Source organism: Lepisosteus platostomus, chromosome 15, assembly GCF_059453375.1.
Source record: "Lepisosteus platostomus isolate fLepPlt1 chromosome 15, fLepPlt1.hap1, whole genome shotgun sequence".
Lineage (NCBI taxonomy): Eukaryota > Metazoa > Chordata > Actinopteri > Semionotiformes > Lepisosteidae > Lepisosteus > Lepisosteus platostomus.
The window spans coordinates 1,395,648-1,411,720 of NC_142625.1; the positions used below are offsets into that span (position 1 = coordinate 1,395,648).

Here is a 16,073-nt window from a genome sequence, read left to right on the forward strand (position 1 = left end):
TCTCTCAGCGGTGAAAAGACAGACGTAGCTAGCTAGCTAGCGAGCGAGCGAGCGAGCGAGCGAAGTGGACTGGAGCTCCTTCTTCTCGGGTCTCGTCCCTCGTCCCCCATCTGTGTGTCTCTGTGTTCTGTCTCTCTCTCGCCCTCTCGGTTCCCGTGCTCCCTCTGTGCGCTTTCCCGCGTCTCGACTCTCTGGGCAAGCAGGCCGGCCCCCTTTTCGGCTCCCGTGCGTTTTCCCTCCAAAAAACTTAGGTTTTTCAGCCTTTTCCCAGGGAGGCAGGCGTGGCTTGCTTGCTTGCTTGCTTGCGTGTGTGTCCGTCCCCGTCCCTGCAGGCGGGCCCCTTTCGACAGCTGGGCGTTTTCCCTCCAAAAAACTTAGTATATCCACCTTTTCTTTCTTTTTTTTCGGCAGGCAGGCAGGCAGGCAGGCGTGTGTGCGCGCGCGTCCCCGTCCCTCCCTCCCTCCCGAGAGAGAGCTGCCCCTTGCCTCTGCCCGCAGGTGCTGGCGCTCGGCTTTCGCTTGCAGCCGGTTGGGCGCAGCTGCTGCCGGTGGGAGGGGCCTAAGCTAAGGAGGCCGGGCGGCTGGCGCCCCCTGCGGCTGCGGTCGTTGTCGGGCCGTTGACAGAAGATCAAAGAGCAGGGCCCCCGCCCGGGACTGGCAGGAAGGCAGGCGGGCAGGCAAGAGAGTGGGGGAGCAGAGTCCCGCGGCAGGCCTCTGGCTGCAGGGAGGCCGGCAGCTGCGCGGGTCCCGGGCTCCAGAGGAGTCGGCCTGCGCCACTGTGCGCCAGCGGAACGCCCGCGCGTCGGTCCGCGCCTTTGTGGGCATCGCTTCTCGGCCTTTTGGCTAAGGTCAGAGGTCGAGGGAGAGAGGAACAAGAGGACAGCGTTTTGCGGAGACACGTTTTGGATTGCCTGGATTTTGGACCCGGATTGCTTTTGGACTACGATTTTGCCTTTGGACGTCGGATTTTTGATTTTTCACCCGGCTTTGCATTCCGTGGCTGTTTTGGTGGCCGAAAGGCTGCCCAACCATGGCTGCAGGGCCTGGAGAGGCGAGGAGGGCTGGGAAGGACCCCAGCATTAAGTGGACTCTCCGCTTCCGCTGGAAGCCGGAGACGGCACCACCTGGAAGGGAGAAGTTTGAGGATGACGTCCTGTTTGGAGCTTTGGGGCTGAAGGCGGCAGAGATCTTGTGTGTGCAGGGGAACCAGCCACAGAAATTCATGGACACCACCTTCATCAGCGCCGATATCCACAAGAGAACGGTAGGGAAATGCATCGAGATTATTAAGAACGGCGGATTTCCGGAGTATGAGTGTGGGGGACTGCAGAGCGACAGCAAGAGGTGGGTGGTTTTGCACATGTTTGATCCGTTTGTGAAAGACGCCGACGTGAGTACCTTCCTAAGCAGGTACGTGGATGTGAAGGCGGGTCCCTTGGGGCTCAAGGACACACGTACTGTGTGGACGGGAAAACGTCGGTATCTGGTGGAGTTGCGGCAGGATAAAACATCAAAGGACGGATACAGCCACCCACCAGGCACATTCGCCATCGGAGGAGGTAGGGGGTACATGTTTTATTGGGACCAGCCTGATTTTTGCAGGAGGTGCCGGACTTTCGGGCACCGAGAGGGGGCATGTACGGCGGAGAAGTGCGGCAAGTGCGGCTGTCAGGGACACCAAACCCGAGAGTGCAAGGTGAAAGAGTGCTCCTTGTGCGGGGATAGAGGCCACCTGTTCCGGCAGTGCAAAAAGAGGGGCGCGGCCACGGAGGAGGCGGCTACGAAGAAGACGGCCGCGGAGAAGGCGGCCACCGAGGAGGAGAGCATGGAGGAGGTGGTCAGAGAATGGATGGCGCAGGAAGACGAGGCTAGTGAGGGGGAAGGCCGGCCGAAGGGTAGCAGACCCCCTGGTAAGGGGGAGAAGAAGGGAGGAAGACAGGGGAGAGAGGTGCACCAGGGAGAAGAGGACGGAGAGCGACCAGGAACGTCGTGGGGCTCCGACGTGGAGCAACTGGAGACGGCGCAGGGAGGGGACGGTGAACATCCGGGAACATCAGGAGGAGCAGACGGAGGGGCCGGAACCTGGGCGGAGGTGGTGAAGAAGGGGCGCCCCCTGAAGGGCGGGGGAAGAACTGCGACACCGGCACCGACGCCAACAGAGGAGGAGGGGATGGTAATCCTGCAGGGCGCAGGGAAGAAGAGGAGGTCAAAGAGGCAGAGGGCGGAAAGGCGTCAACAGGAGACGCAGGAGAAGAAGAAGAGGACGGCCGAGGAGGAAGGCCAGGAGGAAGACCCGGGAGACTTCGCAGACTCTGAGGGGATGGAGGAGGAGGAGGGAGTTTTGTCGGCCTCGAGTGACTCCGAGGCCGAAAGCACCTCGGAATCTCTCCCCCCAGGGCAGGGGTCAGGGGCGGCAACGCTGGCCGTCTACTCTGTGTCGGCCAACGTAACGGACGATGGCAGCCCCGTAGTCTACTGCCAGCCTGAAACGCCGACTCCGGAACGAGAGTCCCCGGACAGCCGCGTGGTCCACTTTATGGACACAGAGGATGGCAGCTCGGAGAGTACAGCAGGGACGGCGAGCTCACCTGATTCCAGCCGATCGGAGGGAATGGAGAGTGACAGCCCCCCTCAAGACCCTCCATGACCCTCACAGTTGCAACAACTAACGTGAGGGGTCTGAGGAAGCAGGAAAAAAGAGTGGCAGTGTTTTCCTACCTGTCTCGAAGGTATCTGGATGTGATCTTTCTGCAGGAAGTCCATCTCAAGGACCTCGACGACGTGAGGACCCTTCAGAGGGAGTGGAGGAAGGGTCCTTCGTGGTGGAGCGTCGGAGGGGTGAACTCCTCTGGTGTGGGTATCCTGTGCGGCTTGCCAGGGTTCGCCGCCCAAACAGTCAGCTCAGTAATTCCCGGACGTCTGCTGGTGGTGGACGGAACCTGGAGGGGAGTGAAGATAAGGCTGGTTAACGTATACGCCCCAGCAGACAGAAGGCAGCAGGGCTCCTTTTTGAAAGACCTGGAGCCCGTGCTGTACACCAACAGAGAGCTGATTGTAGGCGGCGACTTCAACATCGACCTGGGAGACCCGCACGGCCAGGGAGTTCATCTGTTGAGGTCCTTGATCGCGGATTTTGGCCTTCGAGATGGGTTTAAGAACGTTGCACATCACACCTGGGACAATGGAAGAGGGAGTTTTCGACGCCTCGACTACATCCTCTCTACTGTGAAGTGGACAACGCTAAGCAGGCAAGTGACCCCTACCTGGTTCTCGGACCATCGGCTGCTCACGGTCTCCTTCGGTGTTGAGGACCCGCGCTTCCAGGCTGGGTACTGGAAGCTGAACAAACAAGTTCTTCACGAGGAGAGATACCGAAGGAAGATCGAGACAGTGCTGAAAGACCTGGAAAAGAAAAGGGAGCTCTATAGCTCTGCGGTGCACTGGTGGGAATCGTGCAAACAGACTCTCGCAACGGTCACCAGGCGATACTGCTGGATCCGGCGAAGTCTGGAGGAACGCCAGTGCGCCCAGCTCCAAGAGGAGCTGGAAGCACTGTATGAGCAGCTGAACCAGGGGGGCGCCTTCGACGGCGAGAAGATCGCCAACGTCAGGAGCCTGCTTAGGGAAAAGTGGCTGCAGAGAGCAAAGAACTTTCTTTTCAGGCTGCGGGGAGTTTGGAAGGAGGGAGAAGAACAGTGCTCACCCCAATTCTTCAGCGCCGTGAGGAAGCAGCAGGAGCGCTGCTGCTTCGAAAGTGTACGGCGCGAGGATGGGACTGCAGCCACAGACTTGCCCGGGATGCTGGAGTGTGCCACAGTTTTCTATACAGCCTTGTTCCAGGAGAAGGAGATCGACGCCAGCATCAAGGAGAGGCTCCTGGAGGGTGTAGAAAAGGCGGTAGACGATCCCGCCTCGCTGGTTGGGCCTGTGACGGGGGCGGAAATAAAAACAGCATTGTTTGGATTGAAGAAGGGGACCGTCCCCGGAGTCGACGGCCTACCAGCGGAATTCTACCGGACCTTCTGGGATCAACTAGAGCCTTTTCTGGTGCAGGTTTTCAATGAGGCCCTGGACAGCAATGAACTGGGCCTCTCGATGAAGACCGGCGTCGTGACTCTGATCTACAAGGGAGGAGACAAGGCGGACCTGGGAAATTGGAGGCCGATCCAGATCCTGTGCACCGATTATAAGATCTTGGCCAGGGTGCTGGGCGGCCGTCTGAGAACGGTGATGCCGGCGCTGGTCGGGGCGGACCAGACATGTGGCGTGGCAGGCCGGAAGATCAGCTGGACCCTGCAGCTGATCCGGGACATCATCGCCTGGGTGGAGGACAGAGGCCTGCCGCTCATGCTGGTAAGCCTAGACCAAGCAAAGGCGTTCGACCGGGTCCATCACGGGATCCTGTGGGCACTCCTGAGGAAGAAGGGGCTGCCTGACGTCTTTGTCAGGTGGATTGAAGCGCTCTACAACGGCGCTGCGTCCCGGGTAAGAGTCAACGGAGCAGTAGGGAGGAGGATTCCGGTAAGGTGTGGTGTGCGACAGGGATGTCCACTCTCGCCCCTGCTGTACGTCATCTTCCTCGAGCTGCTATTAGACCCCTTGCGGAAGGACCCTGGAGTGGAGGGAATTAAAGTGCCAGGTGGAGGTGGGCAGGAAGCCAAAACTGCGGCTTACGCGGACGACGTAACGCTCTTCCTCAGCTCTGACAGGAGTCTGGGGAGAGTGTTGGAAATCGTGGAGGCCTACTCCAGAGGCACCGGCGCCCAACTGAATCGCGCCAAGAGCCTGGTGAAGCTGTTTGGAACCTGGCCGTACGTACCAGAGATCGCCGGAGGACTAAGACACACAACGGACCCGGTGAAAATCCTGGGGGTCCTATTTCACACCTTGGACCCCTCAGGACTGAACTGGGAGGCCAGGTTCCGGAAGATCAAGCAGAAGCTGGGCCTTTGGCAGCAACGATCCCTGACGTGGATAGGGAAGGCGCTGGTGCTGAAGGTGGAGATCCTGCCCTTGCTTCTCCACCTGGCAGTAGTGTACCCCCTACCAGCAAGAAGGAGAAAGGAACTGGTGAAAGCAGTTTTTACCTTCGTGTGGGGCCACTCATACGAACGGATCCGCCGGACAGACATGTGCAGACCTATCGTGGAAGGAGGCAGAGGGATCCCGAACTTCCCAGTGAAGTTGGACTGCGTCTTCGTCGCCAACCTGTGCGTCATCCTGCACGGTAACCCGCCCCACCTGTGCGGCCGGTTCGTGAGTCTCTGGCTGGCAGCGAGTATGCGACACCTGGCCGCCTGGAAGAACACGACCCCGAAGGCTGAGCGGCTCCCACTGCACTACCGCCACGCAGTGCAGTGGTTGCGGGCACACCCAGAGGTACGGGACAAGGAAGTAGCGCTGAGCCATAGGAGGATGTATTTGGTGGTCACAGCACAGGACAGGCCAGCGCTCCTGGGTGTGCCCAGTGACATCTGGCAGCAGGCCCAACCAAAGGGCCTGGACAACAGGCTCAAAGATCTGAACTGGCTTGGTGTGTGGGGTCGAATGGCGGTCAGGGCCGTCATGTACTCGCACGGACTGTCAAAGAAGAGCCAGTGCCCGAGGCTCGGCTGCACAGGGGAAGAAACAGTCAACCACGTCTTTTGGGAGTGCGGGTTCGTGCAGAGGGTGTGGAGGTCTAGTCAGCACCTGTACGCACAGGTAGGCCTGGGGTCCCTCTTGACGCTGAACACGGTAATGAAGGGTGTGGCTGGTTCCCGAAGATGGAACGCGGCGTTTCTGCTATGGCTCCTTATCAGCCTGACCAAGCTCCACGTCTGGGACGCAAGATCTGAGCTGGTCAAACACGGAGTAGAGAGATCAGTGCCGGCCATCTTAAAGAAAGTTAAGAGGGACGTCTCACGGAGGATTCGGTGGGACGTCCTCCGATGGGGATTCGCCGCGGCACGTGAACGTTGGAAGGACTTGATCACATGGGTGTAAAGGTGGAGGGTAGTGTAAACCTTTAAAGCACTGTTTTTACTGATTTCTAATAAAACATAAAAAAAATCTGTTCTTATCAGTTTAATATCTGATACGTCCCCCATCGGGGGACCACATATTAAACGGATTTTTGGAACAGGGAGCTGGATCAGGAGCTTGCTCCGTCCTCTCCACGCATCGGCCCGGTATTGCAGCGCCTCCGGGAGCGGTGCACCACCTTCTCTCAGCGGTGAAAAGACAGACGTAGCTAGCTAGCTAGCGAGCGAGCGAGCGAGCGAGCGAGCGAGCGAGCGAGCGAAGTGGACTGGAGCTCCTTCTTCTCGGGTCTCGTCCCTCGTCCCCCATCTGTGTGTCTCTGTGTTCTGTCTCTCTCTCGCCCTCTCGGTTCCCGTGCTCCCTCTGTGCGCTTTCCCGCGTCTCGACTCTCTGGGCAAGCAGGCCGGCCCCCTTTTCGGCTCCCGTGCGTTTTCCCTCCAAAAAACTTAGGTTTTTCAGCCTTTTCCCAGGGAGGCAGGCGTGGCTTGCTTGCTTGCTTGCTTGCGTGTGTGTCCGTCCCCGTCCCTGCAGGCGGGCCCCTTTCGACAGCTGGGCGTTTTCCCTCCAAAAAACTTAGTATATCCACCTTTTCTTTCTTTTTTTTCGGCAGGCAGGCAGGCAGGCAGGCGTGTGTGCGCGCGCGTCCCCGTCCCTCCCTCCCTCCCGAGAGAGAGCTGCCCCTTGCCTCTGCCCGCAGGTGCTGGCGCTCGGCTTTCGCTTGCAGCCGGTTGGGCGCAGCTGCTGCCGGTGGGAGGGGCCTAAGCTAAGGAGGCCGGGCGGCTGGCGCCCCCTGCGGCTGCGGTCGTTGTCGGGCCGTTGACAGAAGATCAAAGAGCAGGGCCCCCGCCCGGGACTGGCAGGAAGGCAGGCGGGCAGGCAAGAGAGTGGGGGAGCAGAGTCCCGCGGCAGGCCTCTGGCTGCAGGGAGGCCGGCAGCTGCGCGGGTCCCGGGCTCCAGAGGAGTCGGCCTGCGCCACTGTGCGCCAGCGGAACGCCCGCGCGTCGGTCCGCGCCTTTGTGGGCATCGCTTCTCGGCCTTTTGGCTGCGATCCCTAGTACGTGGCTTGACCGCGGCTGGGGGAAACACCAAGAGACCGTGAAGGGAAGACCGAAGAGGAGACCGCTTGGAGGAGACTGCGCTGTTGGATTTGCTGGATTTGGACCTCGGATTTGTGCCTGGACGACGGTTTCTGGATTTCGTTTTTTGGATTGGACGTTTGGACTCTTGCGGACCCCGGGTTCGGTGAGTAGGCTGCTTCGGCAGCCGAAAAAGCTGCGCAACCATGGCTGCAGATCCCGGGGCAGCAAGGAAGGCGGAGGAGGGTCCCCTTATCCGGAAGACCATCCGCTTCATTTGGAAGGCGGATGGGGAGATGCCGGGAAGGGATGTTTTTGAAGGGGAGATCCTCTTTGGGATCTTGGATCTGGAAGTAACGGAGATTAAGTGCTTGCAGGGGAATCGGGTGCAACGCTATATGGATCTCTCGTTTGTGGAGGAGAAAGGACATCGCAGCGCTTCGGAAAAGATCGCGAAGGCAATGGAAAGTGGCGGGCTTGCAAATTATAAGTGCGTGGGTTTGCAAAGCAACAATGAAAGGTCAGTGATCCTGCACATGTTTGACCCCTTTGTCCCCGACAGCGATGTCACGACTTTTCTTCGCCGGTATGTCGACGTCTTGGAGCCTCCGCGGGTGATCATGGACCCGTATAAGGTTTGGACGGGGAAGAGGCAGTATCACGTCGAGTTGCGGCCGGACGGGAGAAGCAGGGATGGTTTTGCCCACCCACCCGCCACTTTCGCGATCGGTCCAGGTAGGGGGTACCTCTTTTACGGGAATCAGCCGTCGTTTTGTCGCAAGTGTCGGGAGTCCGGGCATCGGGAAGCTGAGTGCAATGCAACAGAATGCAGGAAGTGCCATAAGCGAGGTCATCAGGCGCGTAACTGTCCTGTTAAGGAGTGTTCCTTGTGTGGCAACACCGGCCACTTGTACCGCAGCTGCCTTCTTAGGAACGCTGAGTTTGCTAGAGCCATCCATGACCCAGCGGGGCTGGCAGGGGAAGAGACGGAGTCAGAGGGCAGTGAGGCGGGGGACAACGAGGAAGGACATCGGGATGGCGGTGGAGGAGGCCCTGGAGAAGCCAAGAAGGACACCGAGTGGACGGTGGTGGTAAGGCAGAAACGGAAAGGGAAGGGGAAGGGGAAGGGGAGGCAACAAGAGGAGGGAGTCGCCGACCCACAGGAAGGGCCATCATGGGTAGGAGAAGGGGATGTAAGGAGCTGGGCGGAGGCCGTAAAAGTTACACCCGCTGCAGCAGATGCAGGACCACCCGCAGATCCAGGGCAAGGTGAGGAGGAGGGGGGGATCCTCCACATGCCGGTGACGGTGAAGAAGAACAGGAAGAGGTCGCAGGCGGGCAAGGGACAGGCGGAGATGGGCGATAAGAAGAAGAAGACGTCCAGGGTGTATTATGAGGAGGCAGAGCTGGTCCCAGAGACGGAGGCAGGCCAGGCGACGACGCCAGAGCAGGAGGAGATGGCAGACCAGGAAGAGATGGAGGAGGGAGCAGTTCCGGAGGCGACGCGGGACGACCAGGAGCTGGGAGGCACCGCAGGTTCCCTTCCCCCTGGGCAGGGAGACAGAGTTGTGGTACGGGGTCCCTACTCTGTTGTGCAGAACCTTTCAGGTGATGGGAGCCCCGTGGTAACATGCCAGGTCATTACCCCGGACCGCGATTATTCGCTCCGGTCTGACCCTGATCAGGGCTTTAGCCCCAACCTTAATCCCGCCCCCCCTCCCCCCGACCCTGACCCCGACCCCAACCCTGACCGTGGGCCTGGTTTTGGGCCCGGCCTTATTTCCAGCCCAGGATTTATTCCCGATCCCGGGCCCGACCTCGTCTCGGAAATGGAGGTGGCTCTGAGTCCAGTCTCGTCGGCCGCCTGCGTGGAGGAGACAGACACCGAGAGTTCGGTCAGTACAGCAGGGGCAGAGCATCCATCTGGCTCTAGCTCCAGCGAGGGCATGGAGAGTGACAGTTCCCCGGAGCAGCCATGACTCTCGCAGTGGCCACGGCTAATGTGAGAGGTCTGCGAAACCGGGAAAAACGAACAGGAGTTTTTCGGTTTTTATCCCAAAGATCTGTAGACATTTGTTTTTTGCAGGAGACCCATTTGAAGGACCGCGAAGATGTGATTGCGTACAAGAAGGAGTGGACAAAGGGGCCCTCATGGTGGAGCGTTGGAGGGGTGAACTCCTCTGGCGTGGGCATTTTGTGTGGTTCCCCAGGTTTTGTGGCACAGGTGGTCAGTTCTGTGGTCCCCGGGCGCCTGCTAGTGGTCGATGGGACCCGGCATGGAGTGCGGACTAGACTGATTGGCGTGTACGTCCCGGCGGACAGGCGACAGCAGGGCTCCTTCCTTAAAGATCTGGAGCCCCTGCTGTATACGAACAGGGAGCTGATTATTGGCGGGGATTTCAACATCGACCTGGGGGACTCACAAGGTGAGGGTGCCCACGTCTTCCGGTCCATGATTGCAGATTTCGGCTTGCGGGATGGATTCCAGAATGTTGCACACCACACCTGGGACAACGGAAGGGGAACCTTCAGGAGGCTGGACTACGTCCTTACTTCGGCGAGCTGGACGACCCTAAGCAGGCAAGTGACCCCTACTTGGTTCTCAGATCACCACATGCTGACGGTTTCCTTTGGTGTTGAGGACCCTCGTTTCCAGACTGGTTACTGGAAATTGAATAGGCAAGTCTTGCAAGAGGCGAGATACCGGAGGAAGGTCGTTACAGTGCTGAGAGAATGTGCGGAGAGGAGGGAAGCCTTCAGTTCGGCGGTGCACTGGTGGGAGTCCTGCAAGCGCACCATCTCGGTGGTGACAAAGAAGTATTGCAGGGTCCGCCGAAGCTTGGAGGAACGCCAGTGCGCCAAGCTCCAGGAGGAGCTCGAGGCACTGTATGCTCAGCTGAACCAAGGGGGCGCTTACGATGGCATGAAGATCGCCCAGATCAAGAGCCTGCTTAGGGGTAAGTGGCTGCAGGGAGCTAAGGATTTTCTCTTCAGGTTGCGGGGAGTTTGGAGGGAGAATGAGGAAAGCTGCTCGTCCCATTTCTTCGGCGCCGTGAGGAGGCAACAAGAACGAGGATCCTTTGAAGGCGTTCGGAGAACGGACGGGTCTGTAGCCACTTCCATACCCGGGATGTTGGAGTGTGCCACAGAATACTACAGCACCTTGTTTGAGGAAAAGGAGACCGACGCCGGTGTCAGGAACAGGCTCCTGGATGGAGTGGAGACGGTGGTAGACGACCCCGCTGCATTGGGCGGGGCAGTGTCAGGGGCAGAAATCAGATCTGCCCTGTTGGGTATGAAGAAGGGCACTGTCCCTGGCATAGACGGTCTACCGACCGAGTTCTATCTTACCTTTTTTGACCAGTTAGAGCCGTTTCTGGTGCGGGTGTTTAACGAGGTGCTGGATCGTGATGGGCTCGGTTCCACCATGAAGATCGGTGTCATCTCCCTCATCCATAAGGGAGGTGACAAGGCAGACCTGGGCAATTGGCGGCCAATTCAGCTCCTGTGTACTGACTACAAGATCTTGGCCAGGGTGCTGGGCGGCCGCCTGAGAGCAGTGATGCCGGCCTTGGTGAAGGCTGACCAGACATGTGGCGTGGCAGGCCGTAAGATCAGCTGGACCCTGCAGCTGATCCGCGATGTCATAGCATGGGTAGAAGATAGGGGCCTGCCGCTCATGCTGGTGAGCCTGGACCAGACCAAGGCCTTTGACCGGGTTCATCATGAGATTCTGTGGGCACTCCTGAAGAGGAAGGGTCTGCCGGACAGGTTTGTCGGCTGGATCCAGACCCTGTACAACGGAGCGACGTCCCGGGTATGCGTCAATGGAGCGTTGGGTAAGCGTATTCCAGTGCGGTGTGGTGTGCGACAAGGCTGTCCTCTCTCGCCCCTGTTGTACGTAATCTTCATCGAGATCCTCCTGGACCAGCTCAGGAGGGACCCGGAGGTGGATGGGATCCCGGTGCCAGGTGGAGGAGGGCAGATGGCGAAGATCGCGGCATATGCAGATGACGTCACGCTCTTCCTGGGCTCTGAAGGCGGCCTGGGAAGGGCTCTCAGCATTGTCGAGGATTTCTCTAAAGGTACCGGCGCCCGACTGAACAGGGCCAAGAGCCTGGTAAAAGTATTTGGGACCTGGCCGAGCGAGCCGAGGGACTTCGGCGGTCTGTCACACACGACTGGGCCGCTGAAGATCTTAGGCGTGAGCTTCCATTCTACAGATCCAGGAAGTCTCAACTGGGAGGCCAGGTTCCGGAAAGTCAACCGGAAGCTGGGCCTTTGGCAGCAAAGATCGCTGACCTGGATTGGGAAGGCGCTGGTCCTGAAGATAGAAATCCTGCCTCTGCTTCTCCACCTGGCGGTAGTGTACCCCCTACCGGTCCGGAGGAGGAGAGATCTGGTAAGGAGCATTTTCAACTTCGTCTGGGGTCACACCTATGAGCGGGTCAAAAGGTGTGACATGTACAGGCCCCTGGCCGAAGGGGGCAGGGAGATTCTGGACTTCCCGGCGAAGTTGGACTGTGCCTTTGTAGCAAGCCTGTGCACGGTCCTGCACGACAACCCGGCCCACCTGTGCAGCCGGTTTGTGAGTCTGTGGCTGGCGGCCAGCATGCGGCACCTGACGGTGTGGACCAACACGACCCCTAAAGCGGAGCGGCTCCCGCTGCACTACCGCCACGCGGTGCGGTGGCTGCGGGCACACCCGGAGGTAAGAGAGGGAACACGGTCCTTGAACCATCGGACGATGTATGTGATGGTGAAGACAGAGGGAAAGTCGGCAATCCCGGGTGTGTCCAGGAACATCTGGCAGCGGGTCCAGCCGAAAGGGCTGGACAATAAGCTCAAAGACTTGAACTGGCTCTGCGTGTGGGGTCGTATGTCAGTCAGGGCCGTTATGCATGCGCACGGGCTCTCTAAACAGAGTTTGTGCCCGCGACATGGCTGTGCAGGTGAGGAGACGGTGAGCCACGTTTTCTGGGAGTGTGCCTTCGCCCAGAGGGTGTGGAGATTGTGCGGGACCTTTTTTGCGCAGGTAAGCCCCGATTCCCCGATCTCGCAAGCGGTCATCCTGAAAGGGATATCTGGCATCCGAGCCAGAAATCGGAAGTTCCTTTTGTGGCTACTGATTAGCCTGGTCAAGGCCTTCCTGTGGGACGCCCGGACGGATTTAGTGAAGCATGGAGTGGAGAAATCTGCGTCTGGGATCTTGAGGAGGGTGAAGGAAGAGGTGGCCAGGAGGGTCAAATGGGACATTCAGAAGTGGGGGTTTGATGCCGCAAGAGAGCGGTGGAAGGACTTGTGCACGGGACATTAGGGGGGTGTTAGTGTAGGACTGTTTTTTTATGACACTATGTTTTGAACTTTTTTCTAATAAAAAAAAAAAAAAAAAAAAAAAATCTGTTCTTATCAGTTTAATATCTGATACGTCCCCCATCGGGGGACCACATATTAAACGGATTTTTGGAACAGGGAGCTGGATCAGGAGCTTGCTCCGTCCTCTCCACGCATCGGCCCGGTATTGCAGCGCCTCCGGGAGCGGTGCACCACCTTCTCTCAGCGGTGAAAAGACAGACGTAGCTAGCTAGCTAGCGAGCGAGCGAGCGAGCGAGCGAGCGAGCGAAGTGGACTGGAGCTCCTTCTTCTCGGGTCTCGTCCCTCGTCCCCCATCTGTGTGTCTCTGTGTTCTGTCTCTCTCTCGCCCTCTCGGTTCCCGTGCTCCCTCTGTGCGCTTTCCCGCGTCTCGACTCTCTGGGCAAGCAGGCCGGCCCCCTTTTCGGCTCCCGTGCGTTTTCCCTCCAAAAAACTTAGGTTTTTCAGCCTTTTCCCAGGGAGGCAGGCGTGGCTTGCTTGCTTGCTTGCTTGCGTGTGTGTCCGTCCCCGTCCCTGCAGGCGGGCCCCTTTCGACAGCTGGGCGTTTTCCCTCCAAAAAACTTAGTATATCCACCTTTTCTTTCTTTTTTTTCGGCAGGCAGGCAGGCAGGCAGGCGTGTGTGCGCGCGCGTCCCCGTCCCTCCCTCCCTCCCGAGAGAGAGCTGCCCCTTGCCTCTGCCCGCAGGTGCTGGCGCTCGGCTTTCGCTTGCAGCCGGTTGGGCGCAGCTGCTGCCGGTGGGAGGGGCCTAAGCTAAGGAGGCCGGGCGGCTGGCGCCCCCTGCGGCTGCGGTCGTTGTCGGGCCGTTGACAGAAGATCAAAGAGCAGGGCCCCCGCCCGGGACTGGCAGGAAGGCAGGCGGGCAGGCAAGAGAGTGGGGGAGCAGAGTCCCGCGGCAGGCCTCTGGCTGCAGGGAGGCCGGCAGCTGCGCGGGTCCCGGGCTCCAGAGGAGTCGGCCTGCGCCACTGTGCGCCAGCGGAACGCCCGCGCGTCGGTCCGCGCCTTTGTGGGCATCGCTTCTCGGCCTTTTGGCTAAGATCAAGGTTCAAGTGGCCTGACCGCAGTTCCAAGATCTTAGTCCAGGGGGTCGGGAAGGCGAGGGGAGGATCGGACGGACCGGAAGGAATGGATTGCTGATGGTGGAACCTGGAAGACCGGAGCGGTGTGGACGAGGAGTTTGCTGAAGGCGGTGGTCGGTGCTGGACGACGGCGTTTTGCTTGCCTGGAGGTTTCGGAAGGAGAGCTGAGGAGCATTGCTGGAGCGATGGCTGGGCATCCCTGGGCGAGGAAGGAGCGGAGGAAGAACTCCCTTTGTTTCTCGTTGAGGAGCCGCGATGGACCTGCTTTTTGGGACAGAGATAAGTTCAAGAATTTGGTTTTGATTCAATGTTTGGGTGTTGAATTGGCAGACGTATTTTGTCTCCAGGATTATTGTGCTCGGGGAGTGTTTGAACTAACTCTTGCAACAGAAGCCTTGTGTTTTGAAGTATGGAGAAAAGTTCAGGAGAGAAGAAATGAAGATCCTGTTAAGTTTTTTTGTGTTGAGCCAATGTTTGCAGGGGAGCTTGCAGTAATGATGGTGCATGTTTTTGACTCATTTGTTCCAGAGGAGGATATTGTATTCTTTTTACAGCAGTTTGTGGATCTGCAAGGAGCAGGGAAGAAGCACTTGGATTCGGATGGCGTGTGGAATGGGAAGCGGACGTATTTGATGAGACTGCGACTGGGGAACACAGCGGAGGAGGGGGTGATACATCCCCCTGCTTTCTTCGAGATCGGGACTCACAGGGGTTACCTGGTGTATTCTGGGCAGCCCCTTGCTTGCATGTTATGTGGAGAACGTGGACATTTTTCTGCACAGTGTGAGTCAGTGTTTTGTAAACGGTGTGGGAAGAAGGGTCATGTGGTTAGGAACTGTGTTCAAGAGAAGAAGTGTTATTTGTGTGATGAGCCAGGACATGGTCAAAGGTATTGTATGAAAAATGTGAAGAGGGTTAATATGGGGATGGAAGATATAGAGGGGAAGGTGGGTGTGTTGGATAAGGGATGTGTGATGGTTAGGGCAGAAGAAGTGAACGAGAGCGTGGAAGTAGGACAGCAGAGTTTGCGAGAGGTGAGTGTGTCTGAAGATAGCGAGACGGAAGAGAGTGATGATTGTGAGAGTCAGACAGAAGGAGAGAGTTCAGTGACTGAGGAGGAGGTGAAAGGTGAAGGGAAGAGTGTTGCTGAGCAAAAGGTTGAAGCGGGTGGGCAGGCAGTGGAGGTCACAAACCCCTTTGCTGTTCTAGCTGTAGAAGAACTGATGGTTGAGAGTATGGTAGGAGTTAGTGGGGAGTTGGTGGAAGATGTTGAAGTGGGGCAGAAGGGTGGGGGAGAGTTAGTAGAAGGTTCAGGGTTTGGTGGAAAGGCAGTGGGAATGGAGAGAGAAGGGGATTGTTGGTATGGAGACATTGAATGGAAGCAGTGGAGGGAAGAAAGAGAGGATCGTATTTATTTTCACTGGCCTATAAAAAGAAGGAAGAAGGGGCTTCGGGGGTGGGTGGCTCGGGATGAGAGGGAAGATCTTCGGGAGAGTTCAGTTAGGAAACGACTGATGGCGGTTTCACGGTTTGTGGAAAAAAAGTATCCGCATGTTGTTTTTGAATTTTCGATTGAGAAGAATTTGTTGGTAGGTTATCAAGTGTTAGGGAAAGCGAAAGGGGAGTGTGAAGATGCTTCTTATGATTATTTTGACAAATGGTGGAGGAAGAGGATGAGTGTGTAATTATTTGTTGAGAATTGAGTGGGAAGGGTTGTTAGTAGTTAGAGGTTTTGTTAGTCGACTATTGAAGTGCAAAGTGAAGGAGGGGAAGACTGCTGAAGAAGAAGGTACGGGAAAATAAGAAGGGGAAGGTAAGGGTGGGATAGACGGTTAGAAAAAAAGGAAAAAAGAAAGGGAAGGGGTGATGGAGAACTAAGTTATAGTTTTTTCAGAGGTCAGGGTTATATTTGCATAAGGGGTGGGATTATGGTAAAGTGAGAGTGGTTTTGTGGTGGTTTGGGTTATAGGGTGGGTTGCTTAGAAATGGTGGAACTGAATAATGATGAGCTGTGATATTGGTTTTGCTGTGTATTGTTTTTGTTATTAATTGACCTGAATATGTATTAGTGTAAGAAAGTTATTGTATTGGTTGTTAAATGATTTTTGATTATTGGAATAGTTTGTATAAGGGGTGAAAAATGTAAATGTGATGATGTTGTGGGGTGAATTGTTTTTGGAAACTGGGATGGGGCGTTTGATTGTATATAATGAGGTTAAGAAAATGAATGTATTGTAAGTTTGGGAAAGGGATCTTGTTTAATTTGCATAGGGGGCGGGATTATGGAGATTAGTGGGGTTTGAGGTTATGTAATGGGATATGAACAGATTTGTGTTGTGTGTTGATTTTTCTGTGTAATAATTTGTTGAGAATTGAATGGGAAGTGTTGTAAGTATGCAGAAGTTTTTGTTAGTTGACTACTGAATGGAATTTTGTATTTAACAGAATTATGGGTTGAGATGACTTTGGTTGTTATTGTGACTATTGTGTATTTGGGATTGTGTTTTGTTTTTTGGAGTTTTTGGA

General features: G+C 56.9%; 2 non-coding genes across 2 annotated transcripts; both read left to right on the forward strand.

Annotated features, from left to right (window-relative positions):
* The first annotated feature begins 6,014 nt into the window (after window positions 1-6,014).
* On the forward strand, window positions 6,015-6,204 carry LOC148647567 (U2 spliceosomal RNA). Its single transcript, XR_015926878.1, has one exon. It is a non-coding gene; the product is annotated as a U2 spliceosomal RNA (small nuclear RNA).
* A 6,254-nt stretch (window positions 6,205-12,458) lies between these two features.
* On the forward strand, window positions 12,459-12,649 carry LOC148647568 (U2 spliceosomal RNA). Its single transcript, XR_015926983.1, has one exon. It is a non-coding gene; the product is annotated as a U2 spliceosomal RNA (small nuclear RNA).
* The last annotated feature ends 3,424 nt before the right edge of the window (window positions 12,650-16,073 follow it).